The 21,796-nt window shown below is 37.7% G+C and overlaps 1 pseudogene and 1 gene segment (V, D, J or C); both read left to right on the top strand.

Moving 5' to 3' along the window:
• Positions 1–21,796, top strand: part of LOC101705873 (T cell receptor delta constant-like) — a 670,370-nt gene that overhangs the window by 469,458 nt on the left and 179,116 nt on the right.
• On the top strand, positions 19,100–19,807 carry LOC101704784 (mediator of RNA polymerase II transcription subunit 4 pseudogene; annotated as a pseudogene).

Genomic DNA, 21,796 nt, shown 5'->3' on the forward strand with positions numbered 1-21,796 from the left:
TTTTTATAATTTCAAAGTGAAAGGTATTCACTGTCTTGACCTATAGATGGTGTCTAGATAAGATCTCCAACTTTGTGCTCTCCTGACTATATTTCAGAGTCATTAACACAACCATTGAGGAGCTTTTTGCTGAGGCTTTTGATTGCTTTCTCTTCTTCTAAGGCAAGATGTAAAGAAGTAACCTTAGAAGGGTATAGATGCCTTGTTAAATTCCAGGCTCTGAAATCAAATGTATTCATGCACCACATAACAACATTTCAGTCAGACAGCCAATACATATATGGTCCCATATGATTAAATGAACTAAAAAAAGTCCTATTGCCTGAGTGTAAGGCATTGACCATGTGTTTGTCCTGATGCTGGTGTAAACAAACTTACTGCACAACCAGTCAGATAAGAGTATCATGAATATAATTATAGATAATGCACAGTACTTGAAAATGATAATAAATAGCTATGCTTCTTTCTTATATATTTACTATACTATTCCTGTTAGTATTTTTAGAGTGCACTCCTTATTTAAAATGTTTACTGTAAAACAGTATACCATGTTATACCAGCAACAGCCTCTTAACATCTCATGTTTTCTTGATTGGTATCAAATTACATATCAGGTGACTGACCTGTATCACCTAGGCTTGTATAAGGACACTTCATGATATTCACACAATGACAAAATCACCTAATGACATATTTCTCAAAACCTACCCCCATCATTAAGCAACATGAGACTATATTTCATTCACTCATTAATTGATTCATTAAATAAACAAATACTGAACTCTTATTAATGGACAGACTCTGCCTGGAGCTTAGTAAATTACAGAATTATTATAATCTGTGAATAGACAGACAAGGTCTGTGGATCTGGTGTTGAATACTGGTTTCACCACTGTTGAGCCATGTGTGACCTTGAGCAATTTATTTAGCCTTTCTGATTATCAGTGTCCTCATCTGTGAAATGGAAAGAATATTACTAATATTGACTTCCTATAGTCAAGTAGACTACTATAGGCAAAGCGCCTAGTTCAGTGCCAAGCACTCAGCAAATATTAGCTATCACCATCATTACTAATTTTCATGGACTTAATTAGATGCAGAAAGGACAGCACAGGTCCCACAAGCCAGAACTTCCCTCTTCTAGTCACTAGTTTAATAAAAATGGAAAGTAATGCTTAAAATTTAGTCCCTAGAAAAGGGCAGGGTGCCATGCTATGATATTGTGTTGTTTCTTCCTCCAGTGCAGAAGCACTTGTGTGTCTTGATTTATCCAAGATAAGAAAGATTCCCAAGTAGAATTATGCCAAATACTTATATATACCTCTAAAGACCAGTCAGATTACTGGGCTTGGGTCCTCACATCTTAGAGAGAAACCACTACTAAAAGAAAAACTCCCCAAAATCAAATGAGTAGATATTCAACCAGTGAAGCCAGAGCCTTCACATATGCTATGTGCCAAGGCAGGAAAACCAACCCAAGCCGGGAAAAAGCACAGACTCTCCACGGTCCCTAGGACTGGAGCAACCATGACCTGTGCCTCCACCACAGTGCTTAGATTGCTGTTATCCTTCGGTGATCGGAATGGCTTTGTTATTTGTCAGTTATTAATTATATTCAAAGCCATTTCTATTCATTCTAATAATTGATTTTCCAAGAAGAATCATTAGAGATTCAGTGACCCAAGCAGACATGTGTCAGACCACTTGACACTGACCTGCACGCGCAAAGTGAGTAGAACCTTTTCCTTTGGTATGTCCAACACCCCAAAGAGGCATTAAAGAACATTTTCTCTGAGACATCAGGCTAAATGAAGAGAAAAATCACAAAGTTTTCAGGCCCATTAGGTTAGAAATAAAACTTCCTTCCACATGCAGAAATTGCCCAGTAGCTCTTTGATCAAACCTACAAGCCTAGTAATATAATGATGCTCTTTGGCATCGGCTATTTAAAACACATACTACATTCTGATGACCTCCTTATAATTAAAATTTCTTATAAATCAATAGCAAAGCATTAATATCCCTGAGGAAAAATTAACAATTCCACAAAAAAGTGAGTACAAGTGGCCATTTATAAGGAGGTATACAAACTTTTTACCAATCAGAGGAACATAAAAAATAACAATATGACTCGTTTGTCCACTTATCAAAATAGTATTCACACACACATGTTCATGTACATACACACAGACAATTGTGGAATTCCTTCTCATTTCTTTTTTGTTATTCCAAGAATCTCTCGTGCCACTTCCCAAATGGTTATTATTTATCTTGAAATACTCATTATATAACTGGAAATAAAGATTGCAAGTACTCAATTCTAAGCCCTATCACTTCTAGTCTAAGGGCAAAATTTTATCAATTCTGAGAAACTAGATAAAATTATGCCATATCTGAGAAAGAAACAAAGAAAAAAGAACAAGCAGTCAAGAAGCCTAGAACAATATCAGAGGGATGCAATTTCACTTTGCAGGACATTGTCAATAAAATTGCAACATCACCACTGTCCAAATCTTGAAGTCCAGATTTTTTTAAAGGGGAGGGTTAAGTGTACCCTCAGCGTTGCCCTCTTCCAGAAGAGAACCAAACTACTACCTTGAGTCACTACCAATTTCAGCAGAATTTTGCAAGTGTGAAATACAGTGAGCAAACAATAGACAGTCCTGAGAAGTCACAGCTCCTTTACTATAATGATAAAATTTTAAAATTTGATTGCTAAACTTTTAATGACATGATTTTAATGATGTGATTAAATTTTGAACAAAACTTCAGATTTATTCTCCTATTTCTGAAGTTAATTCAAATATTTTGCTGATATTCAGAGTCAGCTTTGCCTTTGGGTAAATATTTGCTTTAAAACCTCACCATCGGACATTTGGTCAAAATGTATTTTCAGTGTACCCTACTTTAAGGAAATATTTAGATGCATGAACAAGGTTGATGTATACCTATATTATTACAACAACAAAAATGAAAACAACATTAGTGGCTAAACTTCTGACATGTTGTGATGTTTAAGTTGTAGTGGGAAACATTCCCCTTTAGAATGTGTCCAAGAGACAACAGGCCCATTAGGATATACTAAGTTCCCTTCTCCAAAAAAGACCAAATTACACCCAGTGTGTTCCAGAGGACACAGAGCAGATCTCTGAGACCTAGATGATTTCCTCAGCTTGTCACAGGGAGTGCTATGCACCAATTCAATTATAATTTATGCATGAACTGAGTACAATTGTGATCCCTTTGTTTCTAGAACAGTGATCCCTCTGGCAGACCTGAAACACTAATAATGGGCTCCTCCCTGCGCTAATTCTGATCTTAATGTTTTGTAAGTACATTTCACTGGAATAGTTTCTCTTGTTTCAAAATAACTGAAACTGTCTACAAAAGCTACAACTCTGCCAGACATGGTGGCACACGTCTGTAATCCCAGCATTCAGGAGGCTGAGGCAAGGGGATTGCCACAAGTTCCAGACCAGCCTGGGCTACATAGTGAGTTCTAAGCCAGCCTGAACTCCATAGTGAGACCCTGTCTCAAAAAAAAGAAAAAAAAGTGCAACTCTGGTCAAACCTGAATATAAACACTCTTTTTCCCTACAGGTGGAACCAGTGGCAATTCAGTCAAACAGAAGAGGCAAATAATTGTCTCCAAAGGAGCATCTGTGACTATAGATTGCAATTATACATCCAAAGGATATCCTACCCTTTTCTGGTATGTCCAATATCCTAACAAAGCTTTCAGTTTCTTCAGAGAGAGACAATGGAAAACAGCAGAAACTTTGGTGGCAGAAGTATTAAAGAAAAAACCTCCCCCATTGTAAAATATTCAGTCCAAATATCAGACTCAGTGTGTATTACTGTCTTCTGTGTGACACAGTGTCAAGGATGCAAAAAGAGCTGTTCAAAAACCACAAGGGCCCAGATAAAGTTTGCATTGAGGCTGGGAAACCCAAGTCAAGGAGCCTTGTTCTCTCTCACACAGGCAGTCCTATTGGAACATTATTAGAAGATAGGAAAAACAAAGTCATCTATGGGTTCTTCTAATTACAGTGCACAGGGGTTTCTTTGATTGAAAATTGGGTCTAGGAAGAGGGTCTCAGACCCTCTCAGTTAAGTCAGCTCTCTCTTGTCCTTGAGGCAAAATGCTTAGGAATTAGAATCTAAGTGACTTGGATGCCAGTCTTGACTGTACTACTTTGGCCAAGGTGATTAAAATTTGGCCAATTTAATTGATGTTTCAGAGGCTTAGTGTCTCATCTTTGAAGCAGAAATTAAAATAATCACACAAATATAACATGCAGATGAAGTAAGAAAGGTAGGTTGAGGACTCAAAGCATTCTTGGAACTAGCAAGTCCCACCTTAGCAGTTTTGCTCCCTGAGGGCTATTTCTCCGCTGGTCCTAGCCATCCTAACAGGGTTTGACCCACCCAGACCACACACAGCACACCCAACCCAAGCCTCAGCAGCATCACTGTGCCGTCTTCTCACTCAGGGGCTTCTGCTTAACATCTCACAAAAAAACTAACTGAAAGTGAGTCATGAACTTAAGTACATGGACTACAGTTGTAATGTTATGATTAAAAAAACAGGAATAAGTTTCCAATGGGTTAAGAATGATTTCTTAAATGAGACATCAAAAGCACAACTGTCTCAGTTCCTGGTTTCATGCTCTATTTTTCATAAAGCAGAATACAGTAGTTCCAACTGAAAAAGGAAACAAGTGAAGAAATGGAAAACTACAACAAATGAAGAGATACTATCAAGAACTCAGATACTTTCAAAATAATCAAGATTTCTGATCACTTACATTAATTCCAGGAATACAAAAGAAAGAAAAGAGCTTGCAAGCATAATGTGAGAGGCTTTAAGCAAAATCTCTGAAAATCTATGGAGAATTCCAAGCTCATGGATATGGAAAAGATTGACCCCTAGCAATGTTCTGCAGCAGATTATTAACACAGAATATCTGACCTCCTAGAAAATTATGTAGTCATCTATATAAGCTAGAATGAATTCTCTAAAGACATTTTAAAACAAGGCTGCTAAACTCAAGAAATTTCTGTGTACTTAAATTGTCTCAAATGTTTACAAGACTTTTGACAACTTTGTTTCTCATATAATTAGGAAAATTAAAAATAATATATATCATTTGTTGAGTAATGTATTTATCACAGGTCTTCTTGTACTATCCACAATAAGTGCCAACATTTGTCAGATGCTTGATATATATGAAGTATTGTTCTAAGTGCTTTGCATACATTCCTTTAATCTTCACCACAATATCATGAAGTAGGTATTAGCCCTATATTAAAGGTAAGGAAACTTAAATGCACAGAAATTAGATAACTTGTGCAAGAACACAGAGTCAGAAAGAGGGAGCTGACCTATAAATACTGTATAGGTAGACTAGACCAAAGCCTGCATTCTTAACAACTATATTCTGTTAACACTCAATGTTATCTGAAATCCTCATTACAAAACAATGTTTGGTGTTATCATCTACATTTTACAGATGAGGACCCTGAGCATTGGAGCATCCAGCATCTAGTAAGACTCAAGCTCAAATCCAATTTGCTCCAAACTGTCATCTTTCCACTTTGCCATTCCACATAATGTTATGGTTGGTGGCTCTTCAGCTGAAAAAATGGCCATATATAGAGGCTGGTAAGAGAGGTCAGTGGCACACGTCTAATACAGATAAATTTAATCTCCAACAACTCCATATATGTCCACATATATACATTTGGTGTAGAGAAACACCAACATTGTTGTACTACAGGATTTTATCCTTCATCCTGGCCCGTTCACAGCTAATGTAAATTCACATAAGACATGCCCTTCAAATATGAAATAGCTGAAATAGCACAAAGTTGAGATTGGTAGCTAATGTGTTTATTTATGTCATAAATTATAGCTGAAAATCATTTCAGACAATGAGAAAGATGGATCAAAACAAAAATTTAAATTTAATGAATATATATATGCAATAGTTTTATAAAAATCAATTGCAATGTATGCAACAAGAGATCAAAGGACCTGGAATTTATACTATTTCTGTGTAACTCAACCAAACTAGCTCAAGGAAAAGATTTTTCTGAAAGGATAGTTGAGACTCTTATAAAATCCATTTGCAAGAAATACAGCTGGATCTCACAGGAAGAAGAAAATCATCATTTGGCTGTTCTTTCTGAACTTACTTCTCTGTGGATGTATACTCAGTTCTTCTCTTGGGAAACTAGATTTCACTGTAACCCTGTCAGATTTTACCCAAGTAGCCAAAGGAAGACTCTGGTTCAAATCCTACAGGGTTTTATAGTTCTAGTAACAAATAATGTATAACTTCTGTTTCTGTACCTTAAGTCCAAATTGATGAGCCTGGTGTCTACCCAGATTCAATAAGTTATTGCTAAGGAAAGGAGGTCTAGATCCAGTCCTTATGGGGCACTTCCAATAGAGGAGGTATTGCATGGAAACAAAGCCCAAAGATAGACAATTAATTCAAGTTCAAAATGATTAACCAGCATGATAAAACTTCTGAATCATAGACAACAATTATGATGAGTGGAAACCAGATGAATAAAGTAATCATTTGACAAGATAATATTTGAATCGTATTTGAAGACACAGACAAACTGTGTATAACAAGTCCAGAAAAGAATGATAAGACTAAAGGAGTCTGAAATAGTATCATATGGAGAAATAGGGATGTTCTATGCAGAAACCAGGGATATTTGAAATGATACCTTTAAGACAGAGAACACACTTGTCCTTGAGGATTTTTTTTAACATAATGTGAAATAGTTACTCTACTTAATCTAACATAGCTGAACATTGCATGATTGAAGTCAAAGAATCATTGGACTTCTGTCCCTCCACCTCAACCCCATCTCTGGCATCCTGTTTAGGTGATGCTGAGTTTGGTTGTTCGTTTGTTTGTTTTTCTCTCCTCTCAAAGTATTTGACCTACTTAATAAATGTCTGTGCATCTTGCCACCAGGGGGCAATGTGGGCATTATAGTTAAAAGATCGTGGATAGTTCTCTTCTCAACCCCATAAACAGTGCATATACGTGCATTTTTGCTGTCTCTGATGGTGATGACTACCTTTTGGCTTCTAAAGTAAACATAGAAAAGTTATAATAATAAAAGACTCCTCTGATGAACTAACCTTTATTCCAAAATCCTTTACCAGAGACCTGTGTGAACTTCAGTTGGAATAATAATGGTGAAGAACCAACAGGTTCCTTTGGCTACTTTGTGGCTTCAGCTAAGCTGTAAGTTGGAAATTTTCTGGATGTGAGAACAAAAGGCTAAGGGGGGGGATATTTTTTTCAAAATTCTGAGGAAGGGAGACAAGATACTCCAAATGTCTAATCAGGAGTGCTCTCTAGCAAATGTGTAAAGGAAAGAAATGTGTAGAGCCTCTTTTATAATGATGATATCTTCTGTTTGATAATGTCTTTGAGAACAGAGGTAAGTGGTAAAAAAAGAAGTAGAGCAAAGTCCTCAGTAATTGAGTGCCCCAGAAGGAGACTTTTTCACAATCAACTGCAGTTATTCAAAAGGAATAACCACTTTACATTGGTTGCAACAGAAATCTAGTAGAAGCATTGTCTCTTTGTTCATACTGAGCTTAGAGATGAAGAAGAATGAAAGACTAAGTGCCCTGATAAACACAAAAGAAAGACACAGCTCCTTGCACATCACAGTTTCCCAGCCCGGAGACACTACCACCTACTTCTGTGCTGTGGGGCACAGTGTGCCCCATGCACCTGGAGCTTGTACCCAAACCCTAATGTCAGACCTGTTTCTTGTACTTACCCTTTCACACTTGTCTGTTTCTATCTTTAGACAGATAATATGAGCTTAAATTTTTGAAACATAATACTCCCCCCTTCTAGATCATCTGTAATCTCTGTAGCATCATCATCAAGTATATTAAAGAGAACAATCTATGATTTTTACATTGGAAATAGAATATACAGACTCTGGAGTCAAATTGCCATGGTATAAAAATCCTGGTCCTGACATACATTAACTGGATGATCTTAACTACGTGCTTAACTTGTGTCTCAGTTTTTCCTCAACTATAAAAGAAAATAGCAGTTGACCACAGGACCTAATCCTGATTGTGGAGATTGCATGAAGTAATATGCAAAGTACTTAACACAGTCCCTAGTACATAGCAGTACATGATATCTCTTGTTAGTATTTGAGTTAATTCCACCACAGTTTGTTTATACTCACTCATGTGTTAATATCCCAAATCTTGAGAGAAGAAAGTAGAATGCAAACAATAAGAACTTAATAATTTTAGTTTCCAAATTTCTAAAGATGTGTTGGCAATTGGCCTTTTAAATAGTATGAGGAAGTGGGAAAATAGAGTTACTTTGAGAAGCATGGTAGGAATTTGACTACATGGTGTGATTTGGGAAGCAGAGACGCTCCAGGGAAATACTCTGGCCTCTTTGGAAAAACCGTATTCTGAATTCCCACACGGGGGTTTCCCTAATAAAAACTTGCATTTGTGGACATTTGTGAAACAAAATATCAAGCCCAGTGGATCTAAATCAATGGCCCTCTGCCTTCACATCCTCAAGGATCCTTTACATTATTATTCCCAACCCCAGTGGAATTTTTATGTCAAAACATAAATATTAATGTTATTATCGTTCTTATTACTCAACAGAGTAAGTTGCATATGTTAAATTATAGCTGTCATTTTATGTAAAATCAAAATACTACCTGCACCTATCGACAAAATGAATAATATTTCAAAGATTCATTCCCTCCTTAGCACTCTCTGCCCCCTAAAATAGTAGTATCATGTTCTATTCCTGCCTTCCAATCAAACTCCGTTTGAGCAATTTCTAAACGGTATACTTACACCTTTATCATATTAGACATTTTCTATTCACCTCTTTCTCTGGTAGCACACCACTGCTCTTCACTTCCCAACATATTATTTCACAATCAAGTGAACCCAGTAAGTCAGTGTATGCATGATTATTTCCAAATGAGTGTTGTCACTGTCCAGTCAACCTGAGTACTGTAATTACATTTCCTTTCTGGCACAACATTTTTTAAGTTAATAATTGCCTAATTTTTTTTGTTGTTTTGTATCGATTTTTATTTTTTTAAGTTTTCAAGAAATTCTTTAAAATATGTATTAATAATCTCTCCCAAATCCATACCAAGTAGATTAATAATATATTTCTCTTTTTTTCCCCCTAGAGATATTTGCACCCTTGTATCAAGCTGATAGAGCAGAGAGGAGAAAGAAAACCACATATCTATCAGAAATTAACCTAGGCTTTTTGGGCACATATGTATAATAGATACAACCGTTAAATATAATATTGTCTGGGCTTCTGCTTACAGACAAAATGGAATAACAAGGACCAGATTTACCCTTCCAGTTAAAAGAACCAGGAAAAAAATGTCTGACACAAATTACATAGAACAAGTTTTCAAGATGTTATATATCAAGCAATGAATGACAGTGTTTCCATGGAGACAGGGACCAAATAAGGTAAGCTCTAATATTGCCCCTGCTAACTGTCTTGAAAGAGTTTCTAGACCAAAGCACAGAGAGGAAATTGGGACAGAACTTAGTGGGTTCTCTGACATTGAGGAGACAGAACTGAGGGTTGAGGATACTAATGAAACAAAAGTTCTCAGGATAGGATACTCAAGATGAAAGAGTTGGACAGAGACAGAACCCCAGAGACCTGAAGAGAATCCCCTCCAGTATTCAGTGATGTGCTCCCCTGTGCACACAAGTGGACAAGAGAGAGCCATTCAGAGACTTGAGAGAACGAACAGTGCCTCTTCAAGCACATCTAGAACTCAGACAGGAGACTGTTGTTTAGCCACATATTCCTTAATTCTTTAATACTTCATAATTTCCTGGCTCCCATCATTTATCATGGTTGGCCATTTTCAAAGAATTTTTCATATAAATATTTAGGAAATCGCCCTGTCTGATTTAGATAATAAGTAAAAACAAAAATAAATGTCAACCATATGGCATGACAAAAGAGTGATTGGTAAACCTAATTGTCTTTTTTCTTTTATCAATAATACAATTACCTTTAAAAGCTAGTTGTCATTTATCATCCCTAAATTCACTTATGCATAAAGTCAAGTGATGATAAATTAAAACCAGGCTGACACTTGTAAGAATGAGGCTTTGGTGTGATGGAACGCCCTTAAACCTGTCAACTTCAGACCTCAGTTTTACTGTTTTAATGATCTAGTTCATTTCCACTGTCTGTTATAACATTTTAAATACTTTCACTATGTTTCCTCTCACTCTATCTTCTAAGACTGAGAATTCCTGTTCTTAGAATCTTTCTGTTATCCCTATAACCCATCTGTGTTGTTATATCTCTCTGGGAACTCATTTTGACTTTAATGAACAACTGTCATTAATGGCTTCCAGAAAGGATTCAAACACCATCTCAACCTTGATAGTTCTATGTTCTGTGGATCCTGCCTTCCCAAGGTAAAACTTTGTTTAGTAACTATATTTCCCAGGCTTCCTTACAGCTAATATGCAGACCTATTTTCTACCGAATCTTTGGGAGATAAACAATGTAAAGAGCAAGGTAAGCAGGGCCATTCATGTTTTGTTCTGTTTTTTGTTTTGGGGATGTGGGGGCTGCATGGTCTAGGGTTGACAGCAGTAGCTGTTTCTTGACTGGGCCACAGCAGTAACTTATTTAGGTCAGTTTAGCTGCATGTTCTGCGGCTGCTACACTGAGGGCAGCTCTGATTGGGACAGAGCAGCAAACTCCTTCCTGGCCTATTTGTATGGGTGATTGAAGCCGTAAGTCCACCTAGAGATTTTCTCCAGCCAGCTTAATGGTCCTGACATCTAACATCCTTTCCCAAATCCCTATCTGCTTAGACTAGGTAAAGAGGTTTCCTCTTTCTTTCATGTCACTACACACTCCCGAATCTCACAGGGTTTATTCCAAGGCCCACTGTGGCTTCCGTTCCAATGTTTAAACCAAGTATCCAAACACTTAACCTTTTTGTTGCTTCACACTTTGCCCATCCCAGCCAGGATCAGTTCACAATGTTTTACCGTGACTTCTGGTTTCTTTGCCTGGAAAACCTAACTGTACAAAGGAATTGTCTTGGTCATTTTCTCATCACTGGAACAAAATACCCAACATCCACGACTTAAAGGAGAAGAGGTTTATTTGGGCTCGCAGGTTCAGTCCATAGACAGCCAGCTCAAAAGCAGACACAAAATGGCAGAGGGGGCGCGTAGCAGAGGAAAGCTACACACATCATGGCAGCCAGGAAGCAGAGAGAGAGAGAAAGGAGGTGCCAGGGAAGGAGATACACCCTACTAGGTCCTGACTCCAGGGACCTACCTCTTCCAACCAGATCCTACCCCCCAACAGCAGCTTTGAAAAGTTCAGCTTTGAACTTTTCAGTAGATTAATTTGCTGGTGGATATAATGCCCTCAAGGTTCCATCACCTTCCAAAAGCCCAACCTCTGAACATATGAGCCTGGGGGTGGGGGTCTAGATCTAAAGCATAGCAAGAATAAAGCCAGTCTTGATGATTTACCCAAGAATGGAGTGAAATCACAATGATTCTCGTGAGCCAGATTCCACAGGCACCTAAGAAATAGAAAAGAGCCTCTGAAGAGGTAGAAAAGAGCCTCTGAAGAGATAGAAAAGAGGCATGAGATGAACTGAAAACTTCCCAGCGGCTTCTTCCTTTTGAATGTTTCTTCACAACCTCCCTATGTGTGTTCACTAAGTTTCTTTTTAAACCTCAAAGCCCAGTAAAGGCCTTAGATTAAAGGGCCATTGAATCTCAAGTTTAATTAAGGAACATTTTCCTCATTTGGCAGGAGTGGAAAGGAAGATCAAAAACTAAATTTAAAGCTTATGTCATGCCATTCTTACAAACTCAAATCATATCAATGTTTCCAGTTAACTGGCTAATATTTTTCCTTCTTTAAATCTTGGATTAAATGTCACTTCCTCAATAAATACTTTCCTGTCATCCAATCTAAATTTGTTCCCATTTTACTGTCTCTAAAAAACGCTATAATTTCCTTTGTAGGCCTTATCATAATTTCTGTGTTTATGTGATATTATCTGTATAATGTCTATCTTTCTATTAACTTCTGAGCTCCATTAAGTGCCCTAGGTTCAAAATAGTCTATGACACACACAAAAAAGTGTGATAACTGGTTGACTGATGAATGAATCTTCGCCATCAGGTATGTATCTTAATCCATGTTAGGCTGACCCTCAAGTGTGGATACTTCCAGTGACACATCCTATAGCTTGTTATGGTTTATAACTAAATGTTCCCCCAAAGCCTGATGTGCTCATAGGTGGGATTTTTGCAAGGTAATTGGTGCATGGAAGTGCAATACTTATCAGTGGATTAGTCCACGGACTGGTCCACTGATATGTTTACAGCTAAATGTGATGTTAGGAGTTGAAGCCTCACCTAAAGGGGTGGGTCACTAGGGACATGGCCTTGAAGAGCATAACTCCCTCTCTCCTTCTTGCCACTGAGCCATGAGCTATTTCTCTTCTGCCATGCCACCCTGCCCTGGAGCCAGCTGACTATAGACTAAAACCTCTATACTGTAAGCCAAAGTAAACCTTTCCACCTTACAGTTGTGGGTGTCAGGTGTTGTATCTCAGCAATGAGAAAGTAGCTCAGACATAAGTCAGTTTTGGGGAGGCTTGGAAGCACATGAAGCAGTGCTTCTTGGACTGAGGCTCTAGCCTAATGACTTGGGACAATATAGAAACTTTAAGGGAATTCACTGAAGGTAGATATCAATATGGGAAACTGCAAAGAGTACATCTGCATGCAGAGTGGCCACAGCAACAATGCTAGACCAAGCACCCCAAAGCTTGTATTACACTATGGTGAAAGGTTATAGTAAGCCAGACCCTGAGGGACAATGGGAAAATTTACATTACTGACATTGAGATTTGTGATTCTCCTAATGTATAGTAAGGAATTTAGCCTTCCTGAAAGATAGGTCTGGCCTTTGTACCAGCTCCTAGGAGATAATCTCTAAATCTTTGGAATTTCCTGAATTATAGGAGTGTCTTCATTATTGATGGTGGACTGCTTGGGACAATCTAATAGTTCCTGCTAATAAGATGACTCAACATGGGCAGTCCACACTCAGGGTATCAGGTCGAGGGACTGGCCATGCCAGAAAGACTAACCATCTCATCTAGTGTAGAGGCTGGGGGGGTCACTAGTATCATTGACCTAGCAACTGAATTCAACCACACAAGCAAGCAATCATGCGTACATAATGTAGCTGTAATAAAAAAAAAAGAAAAGAAAGAAAACCTTTAGACACCTGAACTGGGTTGTAGCTCAGTGGTAGAACTCTTACTTTGTATGTGTGCAGTCCTAGTTCAGGAAGGAACTGTACCTTAAAAAGTTCTTTTAGGATATAGGTTGATACAAAGATCAATTATGCAACCTTAGATTTCATGCAATGTTTTTGATCTGTGGATATTTCTAGGTGTTACAGAGACAAAAGTAAGAAAGAAAGACATTGATAAAGATCTCTGTGCTTCACCTCCATAATCCCTTCCACCATTCCAGTGGGAAGAGGGAATAGTGTTGCCAACAAATAGGTTTTTTAAGAATCTGGGAATAGAGGTTGCTTGTGACACTCTTCTTAGGCTTGGTGACAGCAGCCTTGCATGTTTCCACCCAAGCAGAGATAGTTGTGCAGTAGCACAATTGGCCCAGGGGGCACAAGAAACCACATTCTGCCAGACTGATGTTAGGAAACTGAATTTTCACATGCACACACAAAAAATAGAAATTAATTGAGAGAGCCTTAGTGGACCTGGATAGGTACAAATACTATGATTTTTTTTTTTTTTGAAGGACACAGAGCAGGGCTGGGGATTTAGCTCAGTGGTGCCGCCACCTGCCTCAAAAACGCAAGGTCCTGAGTTCAATCCCCAGTACCAAAAACAAAAACAAAAAACGGACACAGACCAACAATCAGAGAGCTATGAGCACTCAAACATCTAGACAGGAAGAAACAATCTTGTTCCAGACTAGGCCCAAAGTACTGTAACCCAGCAGATTTCAGTATGGACCAGGTGACCCCAACCAATGCCAGGATACATTCAAGGCCTCTAGAACTTAGATATTATTCCAAGAAGGGGGAAGGGGAAAATCTGAACTGGTGGAGAAAATTTTGAATTGATTTAGAAAACCATGATTTAACTGAATAAACCCAACATTTACTTAAAGTAAGTGTTCTGATAACAGGCAAAATGATTACTGTAGTTAGAATTAAGTCATTATAGAAAATAAAGCAGTCCTAGTTTGTACATCTGAGTAAATTGCAAAATGTTTACCCACAACATCTCTGTGTACCCCGTCAGCTGAATTCAAGCCCACTCCTACACAAGTGGCAAATGGCTTTCTCATATATTACACATTCCTTCAGGCCTACCAAAGGTTATGTGCTGTTTCAAAGATAAGGAATCTAAAACACAACTGAAAACCACTAACCTGGATACGTAATCAAGGAAATAGCTTGGGTTTGTGGAGAATTTGGTGTAAGTCTCAAATACAAGAATGTGTTCCAGAGGCATCAGAGAAGCACCATATTCCCTGTTAAGGGACCCTGTTGACAGTATATTACAACAGTGGCAGGGATTAGCAAACAGCAATTACAAACAGGCACATAGACAAACATTGCAAAACAGTAAACACATAAGATAACTCATTTGGACACATTTATATGCAGCATGTAAAGGATTTAAAATAACATTCCCAAGTTAAACTGAAAACATTACTATGTAAATGCCACAACTAAGTCAAATGCAATAGTAAATACCAGCCTTGCAAATTGGTCTCCCTTAAGGGCACTCAAAGGAGTTAAATTGCAAGCTGCACTCTTAAGAAATGTCCTCCTCTCTATCAATCATTTCTGTTTTGACATCAAACCCATTGACCAGCATATGGTTTGGAATTTCTGAACAATTGATTTTCAAAGCCTAACAAACATTCATTCTCCACTTTCTTAAAAACCTCATATGAGCTGTTGCCAAAAAAAAAGAGGAAAATCATAAATCTAACCCCAAAACTGGATCACTTCAAAAGAGAATAGACACCCCATTCCCTGCATTGTTTGTACACATCTCTGTCGATTCTTCCATTGAATTGGCTCAGCAAGTGGGTCATCAATCAGCAGGCATCACCAAGTGCAAGTCAGAATGGCTCAACAGAAAAATGAGTCTTTTTTTTATTCCCTATTGTTGCCTACTAAAATGTAAGTTGCTTGTTGATCTCATCACACTGAGTTACGTTTTAGTGCAATGTTGAAAAGACCCAGCCTGCACATCCTCTTGAAGTTTTGAAATAATGGCCCAGTGAACAGATGTGTACTCTCTCCCAAGGAGCTCTTTGTGGAAATGAATTTTTATGAGCTCAAAATATCTTTGATTCTGCTCTGATTAAAAGTCAAGTTAAAGCTAAATACCATTTTCTGCATGAAACTTCACAGAAATTTTAGGGTTATTGATCAAAGACTTTTGAGACTTGAAAACACACATTTAACAATCAGCTTTTGCTTAATGAGATGAAATAACCATATAGGACAGAGATTAAAAAAAAAAAAAACAAAGAAAGCACAGGTTTTTAGACCAGACAGCTGAGGTTCAGATCCTTCATCTGTTAGCCATGTGATCCTGAACAAATTACTCGCTCTCCATACTTCAGTTTGGGGGTTTTTTTCAAATGGCATAGTAAACAGCTACTCACAGAGTTGCTCTAGAGGATGAACATATTTATTTGCACATAGAACAATGCCCAGCACATGGTAAGTGCTCCATTAACACTCATTACTTGCATATAGGTAAACAAGAGAAGTAGTTAATGAATAGTTACATGCCAGTTAACACAAAATATAAGCTAGATCTATATGCTCTATCTTTTGATGACAAAGTTTTCTGTTTACCTCTGTTAACTAAAAAAAAAAAATCAAAAAGCTTCCTGTAATTTTGAAAAGTATCCTAATGGTTCCAAAACCAGTTAACTAGGAGCTAGAAGCATTTGTTACAGAAACTTCACTCAGTTGTTTGAGACGTGAGATTATTCATTGTAAGTGTTAATTGCATTTACCTTAAGAGGCTGTTCTGACTCACCAACCTTGCCCCTCACCAATTAGTAAGCTGCTCAATGTAGCATTGCTGATTTAGGTCCATTGTATTCAATCAATATAAAAGGATTGTGCAAATTCTATTAAAATTTGGAACATAGGAAAAGACACTCTTTATTGTGAAAAAAACATTTTTTTAAAAAATAAAATGACTAGCAGAATTACTCTAAAACATAGTGCAATATCTCTATTTGAAATACAGTATCTTCTGTCTGACAGCAGTCAACCTGTTTTCAGATTTAGTCAGTGTTTCCTCAACTTCACAAGCACTTGAAACCTGATAAAGGTGGAGCAAATGTCTTTCTGCATTTTCAATTGTTACATCAAGGATATTTTTCAAATGTCTTTCATATTTATCATGTTTTCAGCAAGTATCTCTTGCCCTACTCTGAGAGGACCATAGTGATGATGAGTGAAAGTCTTGTTCACATCACGTCTTTAATTGAGTGGAGCAATGTATTTGTCCCTTTTCTGACTCCATCAGAAATGAGTTGGGGAGAGTGATACTGAGGGTTGAGGGATTAAGAGCTCCCAGCCAGGACTCCTTGATTGGCTTCCTCTGCCCTGCAGTTCAGGGCTTGTAAGTGAGGGAGGAGGGAGGAGGGGCATCAGTGCTGATGCCCAAAGTGTTTTTTGTGCTTTGCTTTGGTTTGGTTTTGTCTTGTTTCCAGTGTGTGTAGTTAGCTGATGCCCAGATATGCTTCATCACAGTGGCTTTGGGCTTGTCTCTTACCTCCCAGAAGAGCCCACAAAGACTGAGTGAATCACTAGATACCCAGCAAGCATTCTCCAGAGATGACTGTCATGAAAACTCCTTGGTGACCTTCTGCAGGAATCTTGTTCCTCCTACCAGACCTGAAATCTCAAAATAGGCACCAAACATGGAGACCACGAGATAGACTCAGGTTATGGGTCAGAAACTGAGATTAAGGCTCATATTCAAACAGCTTAATTCTTAAATTTTATCCTGCAATCTCACACACACACACACACACACACACACACACACACTTTTCATCTTGTGTCAATCCTCAGCAAAGATATTTCATCCCATGTCCTATTAGTGTATGGGTCTGAACCTAGAGACTTCTTTTTGAAAACCCAAAATTTTGCACAGTAATAAATTTTTCATACTTATGAATTGAAAAAGTACTGTGAACATAGCAATACTTTTAAATAAATTTTTTCTTGTTTTAAACTAATCAAAATAGTCATATATATATTTAACTATAAGATAAATATATATGAAAAATCATGTTACCTGACATAGTGAAAGCATTCAATAACTGTGAGCTATAACACTATATTTACTACTATTGTGAATATTGATACAATGCCTGGTGCCCATGTGGACTTGGGGGGTGCTTTGTTTTTGGTTTTTTTGTTTTTTGCTTTCCACAGGTTTTGATAAGTTGCCCAGGCAGGACTTGAACTTGGGATCCTCTTCAGTCTCCTTACATGCTGGGATTATAAGTATGTACCACTGTGCCTGGCTTCTGAGTCCTTCTAGAACTCAATAATACTCAATTCTGTACTGGACTCTATATTTTCTATGTCAGGAAATTTGTCCAATTCATATTTTGCCACCACAACAATCAACATCTAACCCTGTGTTGTGCTTATAAAAAGTTCAATCTATATTCCTAAAATATATTTTAAAAAGGTATCTTGTCTCCATACCACAGCATTTTTAAACTTCTCCACTATTTTTTAATGTGTGGTTTTCTCCTGTGTAAAAAGTAAAAAATAAGGGCCAGGGATTTAGCTCAGTGGTTCTGCTGCTTACCTCACAAGCCCAAGGACATGAGTTCGATCCCTGATACCAAAAAAAAAAAAAAGAAAATTGATTTACTCATGAAAGGCAAAAAGTTACTACAGAAACAGGTATAGCAGAGTTCTGCCAAGATTTGTTCTCAATATGACGTGAACACAATTTGCTCTAGGGGCAAGGTACTGAAAAGTATTCAGCTACCCTAGATAACAAAAGTCATTGGCCAGATGACCTCTAGAAAATGTAAGTTCTTGTGCTTTTATAACAGACATGGTTATGTTCTTAAAAATAAAGAGCATTTATAAATAAATAATAAATTTTAACAGCTCAGAAAAGTATTCAAATGACATGAAAAGACAATTCACAGAAAAAAAAATTAAAATAGCTAATAAACATTGGGAAATAAATTCAACCTCACAAATAATTAAGAAAATCCAAAATCAAGTAGAAAAGATATCGCACTTTTGTGTAACAAATTGACGCATCTTTCGGAGAGGAAGGTTCTTCCTAGGATAATAAGGATGTGGTGAAACTCTCATACACTGCTGATGAATATGTAACCTAGTACAAGTTTTATGGAAGCTAATTCAAGCAATATTCACTAAAAGCCTAGAAAAAGTAATACTAAAAACTTAAATACCGATCATTAGTAGAGTGATGGCTTAAATAATGGAATATGCATATGTGGTAGATTGCGCAAAAAAAAAAAATAGTCGCAAATATATATGCGTGCCTACAACCATGCATTTTTCAACATGGCTTTGCTGTACTTCCATGAAAAGGTGAAGTCTAAAGCTGAGCACAGTGATACACACCTATAATCCCAAAACTTGGGAGGGTGAGTGTTATGGTTTGTGTTTAGATGTCCCCCCAAAGCCTCATGCCGATGAGGTGGGACTATCTTTTTCAGAGGTAGATGAATCTGGAATGTGTGATGCTAGGGCTAAGGGCATGTGATTACTAAATCACTCACTACATGTAAGTGATTAGTCTAGCATTGCCCTAATCCCGGTAGTCTGCAGAAGATAAAAGGGGCAAGGCTTCTTCGAGTGGTGAAGAGGAAAAGGAATGGCTGGGAGGCAGCTCGGCATCAGCAGGCAGAAACAGTATGCGGGAGTGTCTGTTGTCTGTGCTTGAAGATCTGGAGGTCTTGTCGAGGGAACTTATAAAAATGCTGGCAATTTCAAGAAACCAAAATTTGTCACAGGCTGGGGAGGAAAACCAGGTCCTTGAGTTGTTAATTCACCAAGACGGGGAATTTCAGGAACTAATGAAATTGGCACTTAATCAGGGCAAAAGCCATCAAGAAATGCAAGTTTTAGAAAAAGAAGAGAAGAGAGACAGTGATATTCAGCAACTACAGAAACAGCTAAAGGAAGCAGAACAAATACTGGCAACAGCTGTTTACCAAGCAAAAGAGAAACTCAAGTCAATAGAAAAAGCAAGAAAAGGTGCTATCTCCTCTGAAGAAATAATTAAGTATGCACATAGGATTAGTGCAAGTAATGCTGTGTGTGCCCCACTGACCTGAGTTCCAGGAGACCCACAAAAGCTGTACCCAACTGATTTAGAGATGAGAAGTGGATTGCTGGGTCAGATGAACAATCCTTCCACGAATGGTGTGAATGGTCATTTACCAGGGGATGCCCTTGCAGCTGGTAGACGACCAGATGTCCTTGCTCCACAGTATCCATGGCAGTCAAATGATACGTCGATGAATATGTTACCACCAAACCACAGTAATGACTTTTTCTTGGAATCTCCTGGGCCTAATAAAGAAAATGAAGATGATGTAGAGGTTATGTCAACAGATTCCTCAAGCAGTAGTAGTGACTGATTAAAAACATGTGAGACAGCCTACAAAACTGAAGACCATAGAATTCTGTTTCTTATACAGTAGCAAGGAGGCAGAAACTGCAAAGGCATAAGGAGTAGCCACATAAATATTAGCTGTGATGGAATTGTGCAGCAAATTAAAAGTCAAATTGTGCAGCCCCCCCCCAAAAAAAGATAAAAGGGGCAAAAATATGCTGTTAAACTCTCTGTTACCTTTGCTGCCTTGCATGCAGTCATGTTGTTTCTCCTCTTCATTGCTTGTTGCCATCCCTGCCTTGGAGCCAGTCAATTACGAACTGAAACCCCTAAGAATTGTAACCCAAATAAAGCCCTTCCCTTTTAACTTTGGGTGTTGGGTATTTTGTCTTAGTAATGAGAGAGAAAGGTAACTAACACAGTGAAGCAAAACAATGGTGAGTTTGGGGCCAACCTGGGCTACACAGAAAGACACTTAAAGAAAAATTTAAAGAAAAGATGAGTTTGAGTCCCCATCCTTGAACCTGGGCTAATCATGTGACTTGCTTTGGTCAGCTGAATATAGCAGAGGTGACAGTGTGCAAGCTCAAAGCCCATTTCTCAATACTCTACGTTTTCATGCCTACTTACCTGAAAGCTCTGATTTAATCATGTGAATAAACCTAGGCTGCCTCCTGGACATGGGCTAGAACCCATGCCACATGGGCTAGAAAAAAGTCAGCCTGGTCCCAGTTGAAGCCCTAAATTTGTAAGAAAGTCCTGGCAAGGTCAGTAAAGCTGACCTCAGATGCATGAGTCTAACCAAGACTAGAAGACATACAGTTGAGTCCTCCTTAAGTTGTTGATACAATGGCAACAAATCTGCTGTATCATAATCGTCATGCAGTTGTTAGAAAAAATATATTAGCTCAATGTTCATTGGACTGGAAGAATGTTTAAAATATATTGGGGAAGGAAAGTTGAAAAATATTCTTTGTAAAAATCAATTATCCACGGGGGAAAACCAAAATAAATCCTACATATATAAAAGCCTCCAGGAAAGTATGCATGGGTTTTCACCAGTGTTTACCTAGGGAGCATGCAGTTGTCAGAAAAAGATGAGTCTGGAGCAGAGTGGAGGCTGAGTTTTTTCTTTTACCTGTTTCTGTATTATATGATGATAACACCCTGATGAATCACTATTGCAATTTAAAGATACAGCCTTTAAAGAAAAATTATAAATAATCAATGCCTAGGTAAGGAGCTCAAGAGTGCTTTGGTGCATTGAAGGCTTCTGATACGAAGGGCCGGTGATGAAACGTTCCCTCACTTTGTGTTCTGACCATCTCCCGCACGAGAGGAAGAGACAAGAGAAAGAGGTGATGTGCTTTTCCCATTGATTCTGTTCCTATGAATTTAATTATAGGAAAAAATCATAACTGTCCATAATTAATTATGTTGAGGTATTTTATTTTTATTTTTTATTATATCAAAAAAATATTTTATTATATCTGTAGTAGAATGGTTAAGTAAATCATGACAATTTCTACACAAATACAACCATGGAACCATGTTGTGCATCTAGAAATACTCTTGCTGTTATGAAAAAATATATATAATACATAAAATTGAATATATTGTTAAAATTGTTAAAATATATATATATATACTGTTAAAATATATATGATACATAAAATTGAATATATTGTTACCCCTGAGCACCGCGAGCAGGCGCTGAATGAGAGACGCAGGTGGCTGGGGGTGGTGGCATGCTGACCCCTGTGGCTGTGGCAGCAGCAGAGCATGAGGCTGCACAGCTAATGGGGAAAAAATAAGAACCAAGATCCATCATGTGCAGGTACAAGCACTCAATGATAAATGTAAATGTATTGTATACCTAAAATGTACCAATAAAAGAATTTAAGCAAAATAAATAAATTTTAAAAATAAATAAAGTCTACTGATAGAAAACTCATAGCCCTTGAATAACTGTGGTTAGGAAATAAGGGAGACACTTCTGTCTAGTATAGAAGTA

This window comes from Heterocephalus glaber, unplaced genomic scaffold (assembly GCF_053883595.1).
Source record: "Heterocephalus glaber isolate CG9 unplaced genomic scaffold, H.glaber_assembly_v1.0 deba00001662, whole genome shotgun sequence".
NCBI lineage: Eukaryota > Metazoa > Chordata > Mammalia > Rodentia > Bathyergidae > Heterocephalus > Heterocephalus glaber.